The sequence below is a fragment of the Chinchilla lanigera genome, unplaced genomic scaffold (genome assembly GCF_000276665.1).
Source record: "Chinchilla lanigera isolate Chin_1 unplaced genomic scaffold, ChiLan1.0 scaffold00001, whole genome shotgun sequence".
Lineage (NCBI taxonomy): Eukaryota > Metazoa > Chordata > Mammalia > Rodentia > Chinchillidae > Chinchilla > Chinchilla lanigera.
The window spans coordinates 42,290,170-42,306,510 of record NW_004955402.1 but is presented as its reverse complement, the minus strand read 5'-3'; the positions used below and the strand labels follow the sequence as shown (position 1 = coordinate 42,306,510).

Sequence of the window (16,341 nt, the reverse complement as noted above, 5' to 3'; positions counted from 1 at the left end):
TAGGTAGATTAATTTGATGTGTGAAGGAAGGTCTACAAACTGTACAGTCAAGTCAGAACACTTACATTTCCTAAGCATTAAGAAGACCTGTGAATAAAATTGGATACTATGACTAAAGCCTGCCCATACCACCTGGGATTGAAGGTTCATGTAATCCCAAGTATTATGATAATATTTCTGACCTCACCAGAGTTGCTTAAAGTATAGTGAAACTAGTAGCCATGCATATTAACTTGGAAGATCTGAGTTGCCTCGTTGTTATGGCAACATGTGCTGTGCATCATTTGTTGGAGTTTTTCCATGATATAAAAGAGAACCAAGTCCACCATGGAATCTAGATATGTTTAGTTTAGTGACAAAGCAAAGCTTTTAATATAGGCACAGTGATGCCTCAGAGACCTCAGTGTGCAGAGGCAGGCAACCGCATTCATCATCAGGAGGAAACTGGAATTGAGTGGTAGCACCTGAACCAGGTTCCTGAGTCAAGGACACAGGCACTTACATTAGAATGACCTCCCTGCCAGTCACTGGAGTCTGAATTATGCTGTAGAAATAAACCCAAAGCTCAGTAGCTTAAAGTGACAAAGAATATTTGTGGGTCAGACAGTTTATCTGGTATGGATCATTCAAAGGCATAAGCCTGGGGGAAGTTCCATCTCCATGTTTCCAAGATTTCTAAGATGGTTAAAATAGAAAAAAAAAAAAAAAAAGGAGAAGAAGGGGAGGAGGAGAGAAGAAGAAGGAGGAGAAGGAAGAGGAGGAGAAGGGGGAAGGGGAGAGGAGGGGAGTGGCAGGGGAGGGGAGGAAGATATTGTAGTGTCAAGCTCTGACTTTTAGTTTTTGCTTAGAAGTGACACACATTGCTTCCAGTGATAGTACACTGGCCAAAGCAAGAAACACAGCTAAAACAACTCCAAGAGATACAAATCCGACCATATGCCTGGAAGAAAGGCTTGCAAAACTGGGTGAGGAACTTCAGAGACTAACACACCAACATTTGTCAGCATGTGTGCGTATTTTCTGCACTAGCAATGTTGGGGCCAGATTATTCTTTGGTGTGGGGGATGGGCCTGGACATTGTAGGTTTTTTGGCGCATTTCTGAAATCTACTCACTTGGTGTCAGCAGCATGCCCTTCACAGACTGTGATAAGATTGTCTTAGACACTGCCAAAAGTTCCCTGGAGGACAGAAGACATAATTGTCCCCCAGTGAGAACCACTGGCTTATAATAATGCATACCAGGGCCTACACCCTTTTAGGTTCTGGAGTTCAACTGCTAAGACCTTGGGTCATTGTGCAATTCTAAGCATTGACCTTGAGCAGACCCATTCTAGGTCTGCTACTTCATATTTAAAATGAGGGTACTGGTTGTACTTCTCTCATAATGTTGTTATAGAAGTTGAAGGAGGCAATAAGACACATGAATAGCACCTGACATACAATAAAATGCATAAAAATAAACTTCAGACAAAACACACCTCTTTCAGATGGTTTGTCATCTGCAGCCAAAGTTCTAGTTTCAGGTTTATGTTTTATATCACATTAAATATGCTACTTAAACAGGCTAATTGTCAATATTTTACATGGATTACATGTGATGGGTCTTTCGTATCATAGGGGTTGCCTTGGCTAAGAACAACCTAGGTCAATTCTATAGGGTTAAACATAAAAAGGAGTCAGTAGATTCCTGTGACTCAATAGATTTATATTTAATATGTTTGGCTTTTGCTCTTTTCTTTCATCTGATGATATGGGAAATATTTTTGGTGAGTAAGAATTCAAAGTCGATTCTTCTTTATTTGCAGGCTTGGCCAGAGCAAAGTGTCAGGAGGAATTAGGTCAAATGTGCCTGATCCTTACAGGCTCAGAACCTGGGACAGACTGCTGCCCCAGACATGTCATCATGAACACCGTGCCGGCAAGAGTTGAAGACTGCTTCAGAGGCTAGGGGACCACAGGCAGGCCGCTCAAAAGCCTCACTGTAGAGCTCTCACGTTGCTGCAGTTCAATTCTGCAAACTTTTACTCTACATCTATCCATTATTGTGGCATTGGTTAATGATAAGTGCCGGGTTGACCCACAGTAAACGGTCAATAAATGTTTGTACAATTAAAGGCACTGTGCTTTGGACCGACCATTTTTGAAGAGAGGAGAAGGAAAGAACACCATCTGGAATTACAAAAGGAAACACATACATTTATTTTTTTCTGTCTCTCAAAACCTCATAAAAGTGACAGTAAAGGGATTTTTTTAAAAAGACAAACTCATAGGAACAGGGATTATAGGAAGAGGAGATGACAACACAAAAATTTTGGAAATTGAAGTAATGGCTGGTGAAGGAGGTTGGCAGAGCTAAAAAAAAAAAAAAAAACCTTGAATTCTAAGCTGGCACTGGGGAAAATAGAGGTACAAACTGCTATAATTATACCACAGAATGAATGGCTCTAAGGCCCCAAATTGGTGGCTCTGAATCTTCAAAATTGATGGTTGAAAAGACATTGCTACAGAAAGAAGGCTTATCTTAAAGTGTGCTTCAAAAAATCAGTCAGATACAGTACCTAGGAGAAGGCATGGGGGTGGGGACAAATAACTTCATGCATACTGGATGATGAAACCCCTGGCCTTTTTCCTTCCTGGGTTAGCAGAGGACAGCAGTCAGGCCAGTATTTTCCTGGCAGGAGCCTGGGAAAGCCTTCTGTGAAGACTCTCACCAGGTAAGGAAATACTAAAAAATGCAAGTAAGATTAGGCGTTTCCACCAGATGGTGCAGCCAGGTGACTTTATGGTGACGTTAGTTGTTGACAGATCTTCAGCACTCGCCTAATGCCTTCTAAGAAGCTTTTTTCCACCGATCTGACATAGGAGTTGACAACCAAGGGTTGCTGGTTGCCAAGGAAAACCTCAAAGATAGCTACTGAAGCAAATAAATAGAAAGGTGCAGCTTGTAAAGAACAGACAATGCAGATGGAAGAAAACTTTAAAAAAAACCTACCAAATATTCTTAGAGACATAATGAAGATATTGCACCCATTAAATGAGAACAGGATGTTACAGAAAGAGAGCCCTTGGGGGAATGAAAACACCTGCTATAAATTAAAAGTATGAGGAGGACATAAATTAAAAACTTAACAGAAGATTTAGAAAATATAGCCAAAGAATTCCCCAGGAAGTGGAGCAAAGAAAAACAGATGCAAAGAGGAGAAAAATGTAAGAACAATTTTAAATCAGTACAGCGGGCTGCCGCCACCGCCAAGTCAGGAAGTTCAAGATGGCCGCCTCGGAGACCCAGGCGCTGCAGTCTCAAGACCAAGCAAGGAAGTGGAAGTCCCCTGCCCTTAGGAGGCGATCTCAGGAGAAAATTGGCAAGGCCAGATCTCCTGCTGATGAGAAGGTTAAAACTGAAGATAAGGTCAGAACATACTGTTACCCCACCCTCCCATGCGCTCTCAAAATGGCGACCTCTTTGGGTTCCAACAGCTACAACAGGCAGAACTGGGAGGATGTGGACTTCCCGATTCTGTGCCAGATGTGTCTTGGAGAATACCCGTTTATCAGAATGACCAAAGAAAAGTACGGGAAATAACGCAAAATCTGTGCCAGGCCATTCACAGTGTTTCGCTGGAGTCCTCGGGTCCGCATGCGCTTCAGGAAGACTGAAGTGTGCCAAACCCGCAGTAAATTGAAGAATGTCTGTCAGACCTGCCTCTTAGACCTAGAGTATGGCCTGCCCATCCAGGTTCAAGATGCAGGACTGTATTTTAAAGACGACATGCCAAAATCAGATGTCCACAAAGAGTACTACACAGAGAATATGGAGAGAGATATTTCTAACTCTGATGGAACACAGCCAGCTGGCATGCTGCGGAAAGCCAGGTCCACCAGTGACATGCTGCTTAAACTGGCCCGGACCACACCCTACTACAAAAGGAATCGGCCCCACATTTGCTCCTTCTGGGTGAAAGGAGAGTGTAAGAGCGTACAGACACGAGAAGCCTACAGACCTAGATGACCCCCTTGCTGATCAAAATATTAAAGACCGATATTATGGAATCAAGGACCCTGTAGCAGATAAGCTTCCAAAGTGGGCTTCCACAATGCCTCGTCTAGACCCTCCCAAGGATAAGACTATCACCACGCTATATGTTGGTGGTCTGGGGGATATCGTTACTGAGACAGACCTCAGAAATCATTTTTACCAATTTGGAGAGATCCAGGCGATCACTGTTGTACAGAGGCAGCAGTGTGCTTCCACCCAGTTTGCCCCAAGGCAGGCTGCGGAGGTGGCTGCCGAGAAGTCCTTTAATAAGTTGATTGTCAACGGCCACAGACTCAACATGAAATGGGGAAGATCCCAGGCAGCTAGGAGGAAAGAAAAAGAGAAGCATGGAAGCACAGACTGTGGGATCAAGCTAGAGCCTGTTCCAGGACTGCCAGGAGCTCTTCCTTCTCCTCCTGCAGCAGAAAATGAAGCCTCTGCCAACTACTTCAACCTGCCGCCAAGTGGTCCTCCAGTAGTGGTGAATATCACTCTGCCACGCCCTCTGGGATTGCCCCGCCCCCACCCCAGGTTTTGGGCCACATATGGTCCATCCAATGGGACCACCCCCTCCTTTCATGAGGGTTCCAGGACAATTCACTGTCCTTCCCAGGATCCTCAGCGAATGGGAGCTCATGCCGGAAAACACAGCAGCCCCTAGCACATTATCACCACTCTGGAGCTCTGTGGAAGGAAGAGCGCTTTAAAATCCCAGTACATGAATACTGGAATAAATACAATTTTCCTTCCTCTGTGATTTCCATGGTAGCTGAATGTGTTCATATGTGAGCAGTTGGAGGATGATAGCCATGCTTCCTTACATGCATTCAGAGGATCATTGGACATCAAATAAGCTGCCATGAACACAGCTAGTTACTTCTATAATGTTACTAAGAAAACCCAATGTCTGTTTCCCTTAAACCTGTTTAGGGACAAGTGGATGAATTAATTGGCATATCCAACAGAGTTACCATCCCAATTATGTGGAGGACATTCTCTGATTAGAATGCATTGAGGACACAATGATTTGTTTATTATCTGTTAGAGTTTCTTAAGATAAGGCTTCATTATACAGCCCAGATTAACCTTGAGTTTATGATTCTCCTGTCTCAGCCTTTTGAGTGCTGGGATTATAGGCGTGTCTTGGATTACACGTGGAGAAGGGTAATCCTTTAATTATCCTTGCTAAAACGTCTGGTATCTTCCCATTTGTACTAGCTATGTCCTTGGTTCTCACTCAATAAAAGGTGACTGAAATTGGTATTCGAGGCTGCAGTCCAAGAGGCTGTAAGCCCCTTGATCCCACACACACACACAAAACAACAACAACAAAAAAAAACCAGTGCAGGGTGTCTACCAACTGAATACTAAAAACCCTAGGTAAAGAGAACAGGAAAAAAAGTGGGTATTGGGGGATCCTTAAGCAGAGGATGTAGTTCAGTGGTACAGTGCTTGCTTAGCATGTGCAAAGGCTTGGGTTTGATCTCCAGTACCCTAAGGAAAAAAATTGTCAATAAAAAAATTCAAAAAAATTTCTTAGAATTGAAGGATGCGAATTTTCAGCCAAAAGGGCCCATCAAGTGTTCATTAAAAAATCCCTACAGTTAACACAAGGAAATACAAAAATATTTGGGGCAAAGATGAACCCTTAAAAACTTTCTGAGGACATAAGCTGATCACAGTGAAAAGATCAGAAATGATAGTGCCCTGTATTTCTCAAAGACAACACTACAAGCTAGGGAAATATGGAGCAATACTTTCACAATTTTAAAGTAAAGTGATTCTTTAAACCTAGAATTATGTTTTCAGGCGAATCATCAGTTAAGTGTGAACACGAACAAAGACACTTTTGGAATATAAGTACCTCCCATGGACCATTTCTCTGCACAATTCTAGTGCTGTCTTATCTAATGTGGTAGCCACATGCCAATCCTGACTATTTAAATTTACATTTATTATAATTAAATACAATTTAAAGTTTCATTCTTTAGTCATAGTGTCCACTGCAAATATTCCACATGTGGCTTCTGGGAATCACATTGGCATATGCAGATAAACATTATTACTGCTACAGAATTTCTACTGGATACCACTACATCTGAGGCTGTGCTTCACCAAAACGAGTGGTAAGATCTAAGCAGTACTTCTGCTGAAAATGATATGTAATTTATGTGTGTATATTTACACATACTCACCAAATATGTGGATCATACTGCCTTTTGTCTTTTTTTAAATCTGAGAGTTTCTGAACTCTAAAACATGTTCGCCCTAAGAATTTCAGATAAAGGATCATGTTAATAAAAATATAATCTAGTAAAGAGCAAGATGGTATAGCAAACAGTATTGGAAAGGTGTCGTTTTCTCCTGAATTAATCAGTAAATTTCCCCTAATTAATTTTTAAAAAATCCCAGTGGAGATTTCCCTGTCTCTGGGACTTGATGAGTCAAACTTAAAATGTATTTATAAGGGGAAGGGCCAAAGAGGGAAAGGTAGGTGACATTTAGAAGCATGAGGTGGAAGGGTTTGCTTTAGAGATAATGAAGATGTAATAAAATGTCACAAAAGAGTCACAGTAAGGACGGGTGAGCAGATCATGGAACAGAAGGGAAGGCACAGAATCAGGCGCATACTGCCACTTCATAGATGACAGGGGCGGTCATAAAATAATGGGGCAATGTTTTAAAATTAATAAATGGCAAATTAATGGTGCTGGAGGTATATTTTTAAGCAATAAATGGTGCTGAGACAACTGGTTATTCATGTGGAAGAGAATAAGATGAGGTCTGCGCCAAAAAACCAATCTGAAAGAGATTAGGATCTAAATGAAAAAAGTAAAAATTATTTCAAAAATAGGAGAGAGCCTTTAAGACTCTTCATTGGGGAAGGCTTTCTTAAGCTTTGAAAAATACAAGAGAAAATATTGATAAAATTCAGCTACATAAAGGCAAAACTTCTGCTCTGCCATAAAGGAGGACAAACTTGAGTCATTTGTAGGAAAATGGATGCAACTTGAGACTATAATGTTGTGAAATAAATGAGACACATATGCTTAAATATCACATAGTTTCTCTTATATGAGAAACCCAAGGTATATATAAAGAGCAAAAGAAAATATAGATAATAGGAAGTTGGGAGCTAGATCTTTCTCAAAGGGGAAGGGGATCAGGACGTGAAGGGAGGGGAGAAGGGAGGGAGGGGAAGAGGATGAAAAAAAGACTTGAGATGTGTTATGTGCATGTACCAATCCCTACAAGGTGTGGGTCAGTGTGTACTGCAAACATGGACTAATAAAAAATAAAACTGAGGGAAAAGCTTCTGTGCAGCAAAGGCAGCAATCAAGTTAGGAGAGAAACCTTAAAATGAAACACAACTGGGGCTGGGGATTTAGCTCAGTGGCAAAAGCGCCTGCCTGGCAAGCGCAAGGTCGTGAGTTCGGTTCCTGGTACCGGAGAAAAACCAAAAAAAAAAAAAAGAAACACAACTACTTGAAAGGCTGAGGCAGGAGGGCTGCAAATTTGAGACAAACCTGGGAAATTTAACAAGAAGTCATTTCGAATTAAACTTAAAAGGGCAGGATGTAGCTCAGTGACAACATTTGTCAAGCATGTATGAGTCCTGGGTTCCTACTACTAGGGACAAGCAATTCACACAAAAAATATGAATGACCAATAAATGTATGCAAACATGTGCAATCTCACTAATAAGTGAAGAAATGTTAAAGCCACAAGAAACTCTGTGGTTCTATTCTTGATAGATTGACAAATATTAAAACAACTGGGGCTGGGGATATAGGTCAGTGGCATAAGCGCCTGCCTAGCAAGCGCAAGGTTGTGAGTTCAATCCCCGGTACCGCTAAAAACAACAACTGACAATGTCCAGTGCTGGTAAATTTGTGGAACAATAGCCATTATCATACACTGGTGGTGGGATTATAAATTAGTACGGTCACTTTGGAAAGGAATTTGGACCTTTAAGGTTGAAGATGAGCACTTCCTACAACCCAGGATTTCCACATCTAGGAGTCTGTATCAGAGAAGCTAGCACCCATCAGCCTATAGAGAAATGTACACCTATCTCTGCAGCATTGCAGGCAACAGCAGAAACACTAGCAACGAACTAAGTTTTCCTCAATAGGAAAATGGATTCATTAGCTCTGGTTTGTCATACGATGAAATACTATATCACTGTTAAAGGTAATGAACTGGAACTTCAGGAGTCAACACGGATACATTTCTTATGTTGAACCATCAGTGTTTATAAGAATATTTATACCATTGAAAAAGGTAAAAAGCATGCACAACTGTATGTACAATTAATCCTTTATAGATATTTATGCATCAGATAAAATTATAAGGACATGGATGATGTAATGAGCCTCAAATTCAAAGTAGCACTTACTTCTGGGGGAAATATAATATCACGGACTGTATCTAAACTATTTTGTGGTTAAATGTGAAATGTCTCTCAAACACTCATGGACTGAGGGCTTGATTCCCAGGGCAATCATGTTTAGAGGTTGGGCCTAGCAAGGTGATCAGATGGTGAGGACACTGAATGGGCTATTAGGAGGCAGCTGGAGGAAGTAGGTCACTGGGGTTTACCTTTGAAGGGTGTATCTTGTCACTGGCCCCTTCGTCTTTGGTTCTTTTCTCTACTTTTGCTCCTCAGCTGCCATGAAATGAGCAGCTTTGTTCTACTCCATCCTTCCACCATGATGCTTTGCTCATCTCAGGCCCACACAATGGAACCACCTAACCATGGGCTGAAATGTTTAAAACCATGAGCCAAAAATAAAATTCACTCTTTTAAATTTTCTCAGACATTTGGTCCCAGTGATGAAAAGCTGACTGGTACAGTTTTTCAACTATTGTGTGTATGTGTGGGTATGGGTGTGTTAAGTAGCAGTCTTAAGTTCACAGAAAAACTGAGTGGAAGATACAGAGATTTCCCGTATACCTCCCGATTCTACAAACTCACAGCCTTCCCTACTATCAGGTCTTCATAGTAGACTGTTAGATTTGTTACATCAAGTTACAACTAATGATCCTGTGTTGACTCATCACTACCAATAGACCATAATATACATTCGGGCTCATTTTGGTTTTGCACATTCTATGAGTTTTGGCATAGTAATGTAATGATACACATCATCCATTACAGTATCATAAAGGTAGTTTCATTGCTCTAAAAATTTCCTGTTGTATTTTATTAAAAAGAAGAGAGAAGGGCAGCATGTTTAGCTTTTGGGCAGGGTATTTGCCTAGCATACTTGAAGTCCTGAGTTGGATCTCCAGCACAAAATAAAATAAAATTTATACATGGTAAAACCCTTAGCAGCCAGACTACTTGGGTAAAGTCTGCCCAGCTCGTGCCAAGCAGTCATAAGACAATGTGACAATAATGGCCAAAACTGCACAAGACAAATTCAAACCTTTGATGTAAGATCAATTCATTCCTCCCAATGAGCCCTGAGCCATCTTCTCTAAAAGTTAATGTATACAGACCTTCTTACCTGAAGCTAGAAGGCCTTCTGTGAGGCCAAAGGAAGTGGTCAAGTTGTCTCTTTGAACATATAATTTTGGACACATGCAGGTGCTTTCAGAAGACTTGACAAGGTGCTGAATGATCTGGAAAAAGACATTCTTTAGACAACCACATTTGCTACCTAGACTTTTTTCCTACATTCTCAAGCCCTTACAAAAACTTTCACCTGGCTAGCGATATAGCTCAGTGGCATAAGCGCCTGCCTGGCAAGTGCCAGGTCATGAGTTCGATCCCCAGTACTGCAAAAAACAAAATAAAACAAAAGGCCTTTCACCCTTGTGGCATAATTCCTGTCTTGGAACCTCTCCCACTGTATCTCTTAACAGTGTACTCTGGCCCGAATAAACTTTTATCTTTGCCTGGGTAAACTCTTTTTACCACTCTTTTCTCTGGCTTTTCTATGCCTTCTCTCAGGGTACTAAGTTTGTGGTAATTTGTTACAAGAGTATTATGAGCTCAGATGCATCCCATTCAAATTCATGTGTCGAAGTTTCAACCCCCAGTGCCTCAAAATGTGACTACTTTGGAGATACGACCCTTCTGGTAAAATGAGGCAATTTGGTTGGGCTGTAACCTATGTGATTGGTGTTCTTATAAGAAGAGGAGATTAGGGTCACAGACCTGTGCATGCACAGAGCAAATGCCTCAGGAAGACAGCATAAGCAGGTCCATCTGCAAGCCAAGAGGCCCACAAGAAACCAAACCTGCTAACCTCTACATCTTGGGCTTGCAGCTGCAGAACACAGAGACAATATATTTCTGCTCTTAAACTACTCAGCCTGTGGTATTCTATTATGGTACCCTAACAAACAATACAAGACACTCCATCCAACTGTCCAAATTCTTAGATTATACACTGAATAGACAAGGCATTTTACATGAACCTGAACCTCCATCAGTTTTCTATATCTGAACAGTGATGGAGGATGTGGGGTGCCCTCCACCCCCAGGCTACAATGGACAAAGTCCCTACCATTCAATGCACTTTATTTTCTTCCCCTTGGCTCTGAATCACCAGCACAGTTTGTCACTCAGCTAGTGCTTTGCTGTTCGTGATTCTGCACAGTTACTCACTACCCTGCTCCAAGCACAGTAGGAGATCCCCTGGCAAAGCCTGGGTTGTGGGGCACCCTGCACAACCCAGACATTCTGCTTTGTTATAAACACTGCGCCTTCCTGGGATCTGCTTTTGCTGCTGGTTTCTGGGGGTACTATATCTGTTTTTACTGGTTCTGCCTGTTTCACCCCCAAACAGGCTAGAACTTTACTCTTCCTCATAGCAAAAGAAAAAGAAAGCCCACAAAGCAGGGTTTTTGTGAACAAGTTTTTAAGAAACTCATGAACTGTTTTATCCTTAACTTCCAGACACATTTTGTTCCAAGGCTGGGGGAATAGCTCAGGGGTAGAGTGCAGGCTGTGGGTTAGATTCCCAGAACTGCAAAGAAAAAGGAAAAACAAAACGAAACAAAACCCTTCCACTTCAGACAACTCCCCTTCAAGTGGCTGCTTTCAAGCCTGTCAACCATGCCATCGGCCAAATTTTGCTCCCTAAGTTCTGATTCTAATTCTGGTTCTGTTTGGTGCTCCCTAACTCTATAATTCATTGCTTTCCCCCGAATCTTCAGTTTGGTAACGAAACTATTATCTTGGAGGTCCTTCCTCTCTCTCTTCTTTCCTCCCTTCCTTTCTTTCTCCTCTTTCCTTACTTCCCTTTTCCTTCCTTCTAGAAATACTGATCTTTGGCTCTGGGAAAAGTGGTTCTTTTGGGTCAGTCAATATTAAACCCGTTCATTAGCTAGGGGAGTACAACAAAAACTGGTCCTTTGCACCCCTGGTTGGAGGTGAACCCCATGGTTGATAGGTGAAGCCCTTGGGCAGAGGCTACTTATCACAGAGGGGCCTGAGCCATTTGCCCTCTTATCTCACTACAGTCACTCTCTTGTCATCTCTCCAATTATCTATCGCTAGCGTATTTTACTGGAAGTGTAGCCGTTTGATTTTCTGGGCAAGGGCTAGGATAGTTCTGTACATTTTTATACGAGTAAAAACAAGGTACAGAGGTTAGGGGAGAAAAGGAAGTAAGTTCTATATGATCTATGATATATTTGCCTACAGGCAACTGAAATTAGCCGTGGCTGAAGCTGATAAATGGGTTCACTCACTTTCTAGCACTAGTACTGGGTGAATATTATTATTTAGTTATTGCAGACAACGGGCTCTCAATCTCCCAAACAAATGCATGGTAAAGGCTAAATGAAAGAGACGAATGGAATGATTTCAAGGCTCCATGAGGATCAAAACTCTCTCACAGAATTAGAGATTCTCTGGGGGATAAGACGAAGATCTCTGTGTGGCCATATTTATTTAGTTATCAGAACCAAGGTGGGAACACCGAACAAAGGCAATCCTCTCTTCTTTCATCTGTAAATGATTTTTTCCAGAAGACTCTGTCCCATTACATCTTATTGGCCGCAACTTGATCATATAATTGCCTCTATTCCAAAGGAGGGTAGGTAAATGAAGATCTCACTTCCAGCTCCTCTAACAGGAAGTGACTCATGGAAGACAGAGGTTGGAATGGCTATGTTGGCCAACTGATTGTGTGTGTCGTAACTTTTTTTTTGGCGCAGTATGGGGGATAAAACCTAGCAGCACTTTACACTGAGCTACATCCCCAACCCTTTTCATTTTGAGAAAGGACCTCACTAACTTGCCCACGCAGGACTTGAATTTGTGGTACTCCTGCATTTTTTAGCCTCTTTAATACTGAGATTATAGGTGCCCTCTCTCTTGATACTCAAGAAGCTCTTAAGTCAAAAAATTCTTAACTTTACCTTCATTTTCAATCTTTAAGAGAGTTTAAAGTGATAAAAATGGTGGAAGGCTGTCTCTGGCATTCCCCTAACTCCTTTCCTTATATGATACCCTTTACTGAAGTCCTGCATGGCCATTACTTATGCAGAGGTACCCGGATGTGAGTGCCTTTCCTAAAGTTAAGCCTGTGCTATGCTCTGAGACTCCTGGAAGGCTGGGGGAAGGAGCAGTGATCTCCAGTGCTCGGATCATTATTTACCAGACAGAAGCCTGTTGATGGGGATATGTGACATGACACTGGTCGTGTTTTGAAAGCTGCCACGCAGAAATATAAACAGAACCCCTCAGGCTCATTCTAAACACAGGCTGCCTCAAGAGTTCATATACAAAATCAGTTCTGTATTAGCTGAGAGTAAATGTATCAAAAACAAGAGATCACATGTGTTTGACTATTTTGACTGATAGCAGTGGTTGTTAGAAAAGTACTAGCATCAAAGGAAAGTTTTGAAAATGCCTAGGAGACACTGAAAAGGAAGAAGCGAAGAACAGTCCTAGGTGTCCCCAGAGGGGGTTCAGAGATATCCTGTGGTCAGGCAGGAGAGCTACCAGCACTCACCTTCAGACCATGTACAGGCTGAAGAACAGTCTTAAAATTGTTCTGTCCTTTATGTTGGAAGACGATCCTGGTGACTTGTATTGATAAGGGATCTTCTAGTCATTTCCCAGGATGAGCAATACTCATGTGGGCTGCTTACTCTCTTTTCTTGTGCCTTCCCAGCCACAGGAGAAAATTCTTTGGGAGGAGTGAGCAAGGTTAGAGACAAAGACTGTGTGTCCATTCTTCAGAGCAAGAAAGTGGCCAGGCTTCCTCAGCACCTCCTTAGGCCTCTGCTCCTGCCGGCCCTGGTTCCAGACCTGAGGCTCCTGAGCCTAAGGTGCATGCCCTGCACTTTAATCTCGTGTTCTGCACTCACCTCTGCTCTAAAATCACCCCTCTTGGATCTGTTTTCAGGCCCTGTTGCCTTCCCTCTGCTCTCGCCTCCCCGAATGAGATTCTGCAGCTCATCTAGGGTTAAACTGCCTTTCTTTTCAGGCCTTATCCTGGAAGGCTGGGGTGAAGAGCACTGATCCCCTTATCTCTCAGTTGTCACCCCTCCTCCAGAATCTTCTGGGACCTCATCCAGCAAAGTGAGCTGCTCTGTGCTGTAGCATCTCTCATGATGTAGGAGGATCAACCCTTGTGGCAGGAGGATCATGAGTTCATTATACTAATAGTGTAATGTATGTATCCCTTGTGACTTAACCAAGCATGGCATTATTTGTGGACCTGTGGATTTCTGCCTGAGACCAGGAGCTGCATGAAGTCACAGACTAACTCTCAATTGTGCTGAATACACTGCTTGCCGCAGCAGTGGAGGTGCCCACTAGAGACTCGATGGATGAAGAAATAAATATCTCTATGCTGGAATAATTAACCCATGCTGAAACCTGACTGTGCTGTGAAAATGAGCACTTTCTACAGAATTTTTAACAGAGGAAAACAATGTTAAGGAAATCAGGGAGAAGCTCAAATTTTTGCCCAAATTTCATATTCTGTTGTTTTAAAAACACTTCAATATATATGCTAATCTGTTTCACTATATTACTTTATCTTAGTTCATTGAAAAGAAAGTTTGTGATGTTATCTGCTTGTTTCTTTTTTATTTTATGAAAAAATTAAACAGAATTTCATAAACAAATAATAAGAGAATGATCATAGTTACTACACTGTGTATGGTTATCTTCAATTCATGTCTATAATAGCCCAAATTATGATAGCTAGATCTTGGAAATAGAGTAAATGTCCATCAACAGATGAATGGATAAGGGAAATGTAGTATTTATACACAATGGAATACTACTCTGCCATAAAGAAAGATAACTTGTGACATTCCATATGAATAGATGCAACTTGAGAAAATAATGTTAAGTAAGACACACAAGCTCAACTATTACATAGTTTCTCTTACATGAGAAACACAAATAAAGAATAAAATATGAGATAAAAGGAAATAGGGATAAGTTCAAATACTTTCCCAAACTACAAACTTCATTGTTTTTAATATTTTGATATGTATGCTAATTGGTTTCATGCATAGTAGTAGTTTACATGTATTCACTGAAAAGAAATATTTGTGTTATTTTTTGTCTACTTGTTAAATTTTTTTTTTTTTCTGGTACTGGGGATTGACCTCATGACCTCACGCTTGCCAGGCAGGCACTGTGCCGCTGAGTTAAATCCCCAGCCCCCTAAAAATTTTTTTTGTTAAGAATCTTTTTGGTTTATGCTTTGTACTAAGTAAGTACTTTAAAGATAACAATACATACTGTAGTAACTATTGTTGTTTTCTTATTATTTGGTTATGGAAATTTTTTCTACTTTTTTGTGAAATAAAAAGGAAAAAAATTTGATTACACAATTTCAAAAATTACTATAAAGTTATTAATTAAGACTATATAGTATTTACATAAAGACAGACAAATAGATCAGTAGACTAGAACTGAGTGCAGAAATAAATGTTTACAGTTAGAACATTTGTAGTCACTTGAGTTTTGATCAGGTGTCAAAACATTCCATGGAATTTCTTTTCAGCAAATGGCACAACTGTTTATCTATACGTCAACAAAAAATGAATTTTAGATTCTTATCTCCACTGTACACAAAGGGTCATGGATACAAATAAAAAAGGCTAAAAACACAAAACTTCTAAAAGAGGACTGAAAGTGTAGCTCAGGGGGTAGAATGTTTGCCTAGCACGCAGAGGACCTGAGTTCAATCTCCAGCACTAATGGAAAAAAAAACTTCCACAAGAGAACATAGAAGGAAATCTTTATGATGTTACTTTTGGTAAAGACTCCTAGATACAGTGTTAAAAACATGATCTAAAAAAGCAAACTACGAAAAATTAATGTTTATTATATTTAAAAGTTTTGTACTTTAAAGACACTATGAATAAAATGAAAAGACAAGCCACAGACTGGGAGAAAGTATTTAAAGTTATATAACTGACAAAGAACTTGTATGCAGTATACACAAAAAAAAAAACTCTTATAACTCAATGAGGAGAAGACAACCCAATTAACAAGTGGCCAAAATTCTTGAACAGAGATTTCAGCAAAGAAGACATACAAATAGCTAATGAGATATGAAAAGATGCTTAACATCATTAATCACTATGGACAGGGAAATTAAAACCACACTGAGATACTATTTCACATTCACTAGGATGGCTATAATAAGAAAGAGACAATGCCAAATACACAGAGGAACTGGAACCTTCCTCATGTCTTAGTCGTTTTCTAGTTGCCAATACACAATACCTGACACTAACAACTTAAAGGAGAAGAGGTGTATTCTGGCTCGAGACTTCAGGAGCATCAGTCCTGGCATGGATGGCCAGCTCCAAGGCAGGAACAGCATGGTGGAAGGGCCTGGGAAGAGGAAGCTGCTCATGTCCTGCCAGCTAGGAAGCAGAGAGAGAAGGAGGAGCCAGGGAGGGAGATACACAGTTTCATGTCACCCCCACCGGCCTGCCTCTTCTACCCAGGCTTGATCCCAATAGCTAGTAGGCTATAAGGCCTCCATGGGCCAAGCCTCCCCTCTGGGCACATAAGACTTTGAGAAGACATTATAGTTCTAAAGCATAACATCTTGGTGCTGGGGATTTAGCTCAGCGGCAAAGTGCCTGCCTGGCAAGCGCAAGGTCGTGAGTTCGGTTCCCGGTACCGGAGAAAAACCAAAAAACAAAACAAAACTAAAGCATAACATCTCTTACATGGCTGGTAGAGATATAAAATAGCACTGGAAGATACCTCGACAACATGTTAAAAAGTTAAACATAAACATACCCAGCAAATCTGCCCAAGAGAAATAAAAAGATATATCAACACAAAAGATTTGCACAC

The 16,341-nt window shown here is 41.0% G+C and overlaps 1 pseudogene; it reads left to right on the top strand.

The window, feature by feature from the left end:
• Positions 1–3,448: 3,448 nt before the first annotated feature.
• Positions 3,449–4,786, top strand: LOC102007388 (annotated as a pseudogene).
• Positions 4,787–16,341: the final 11,555 nt, after the last annotated feature.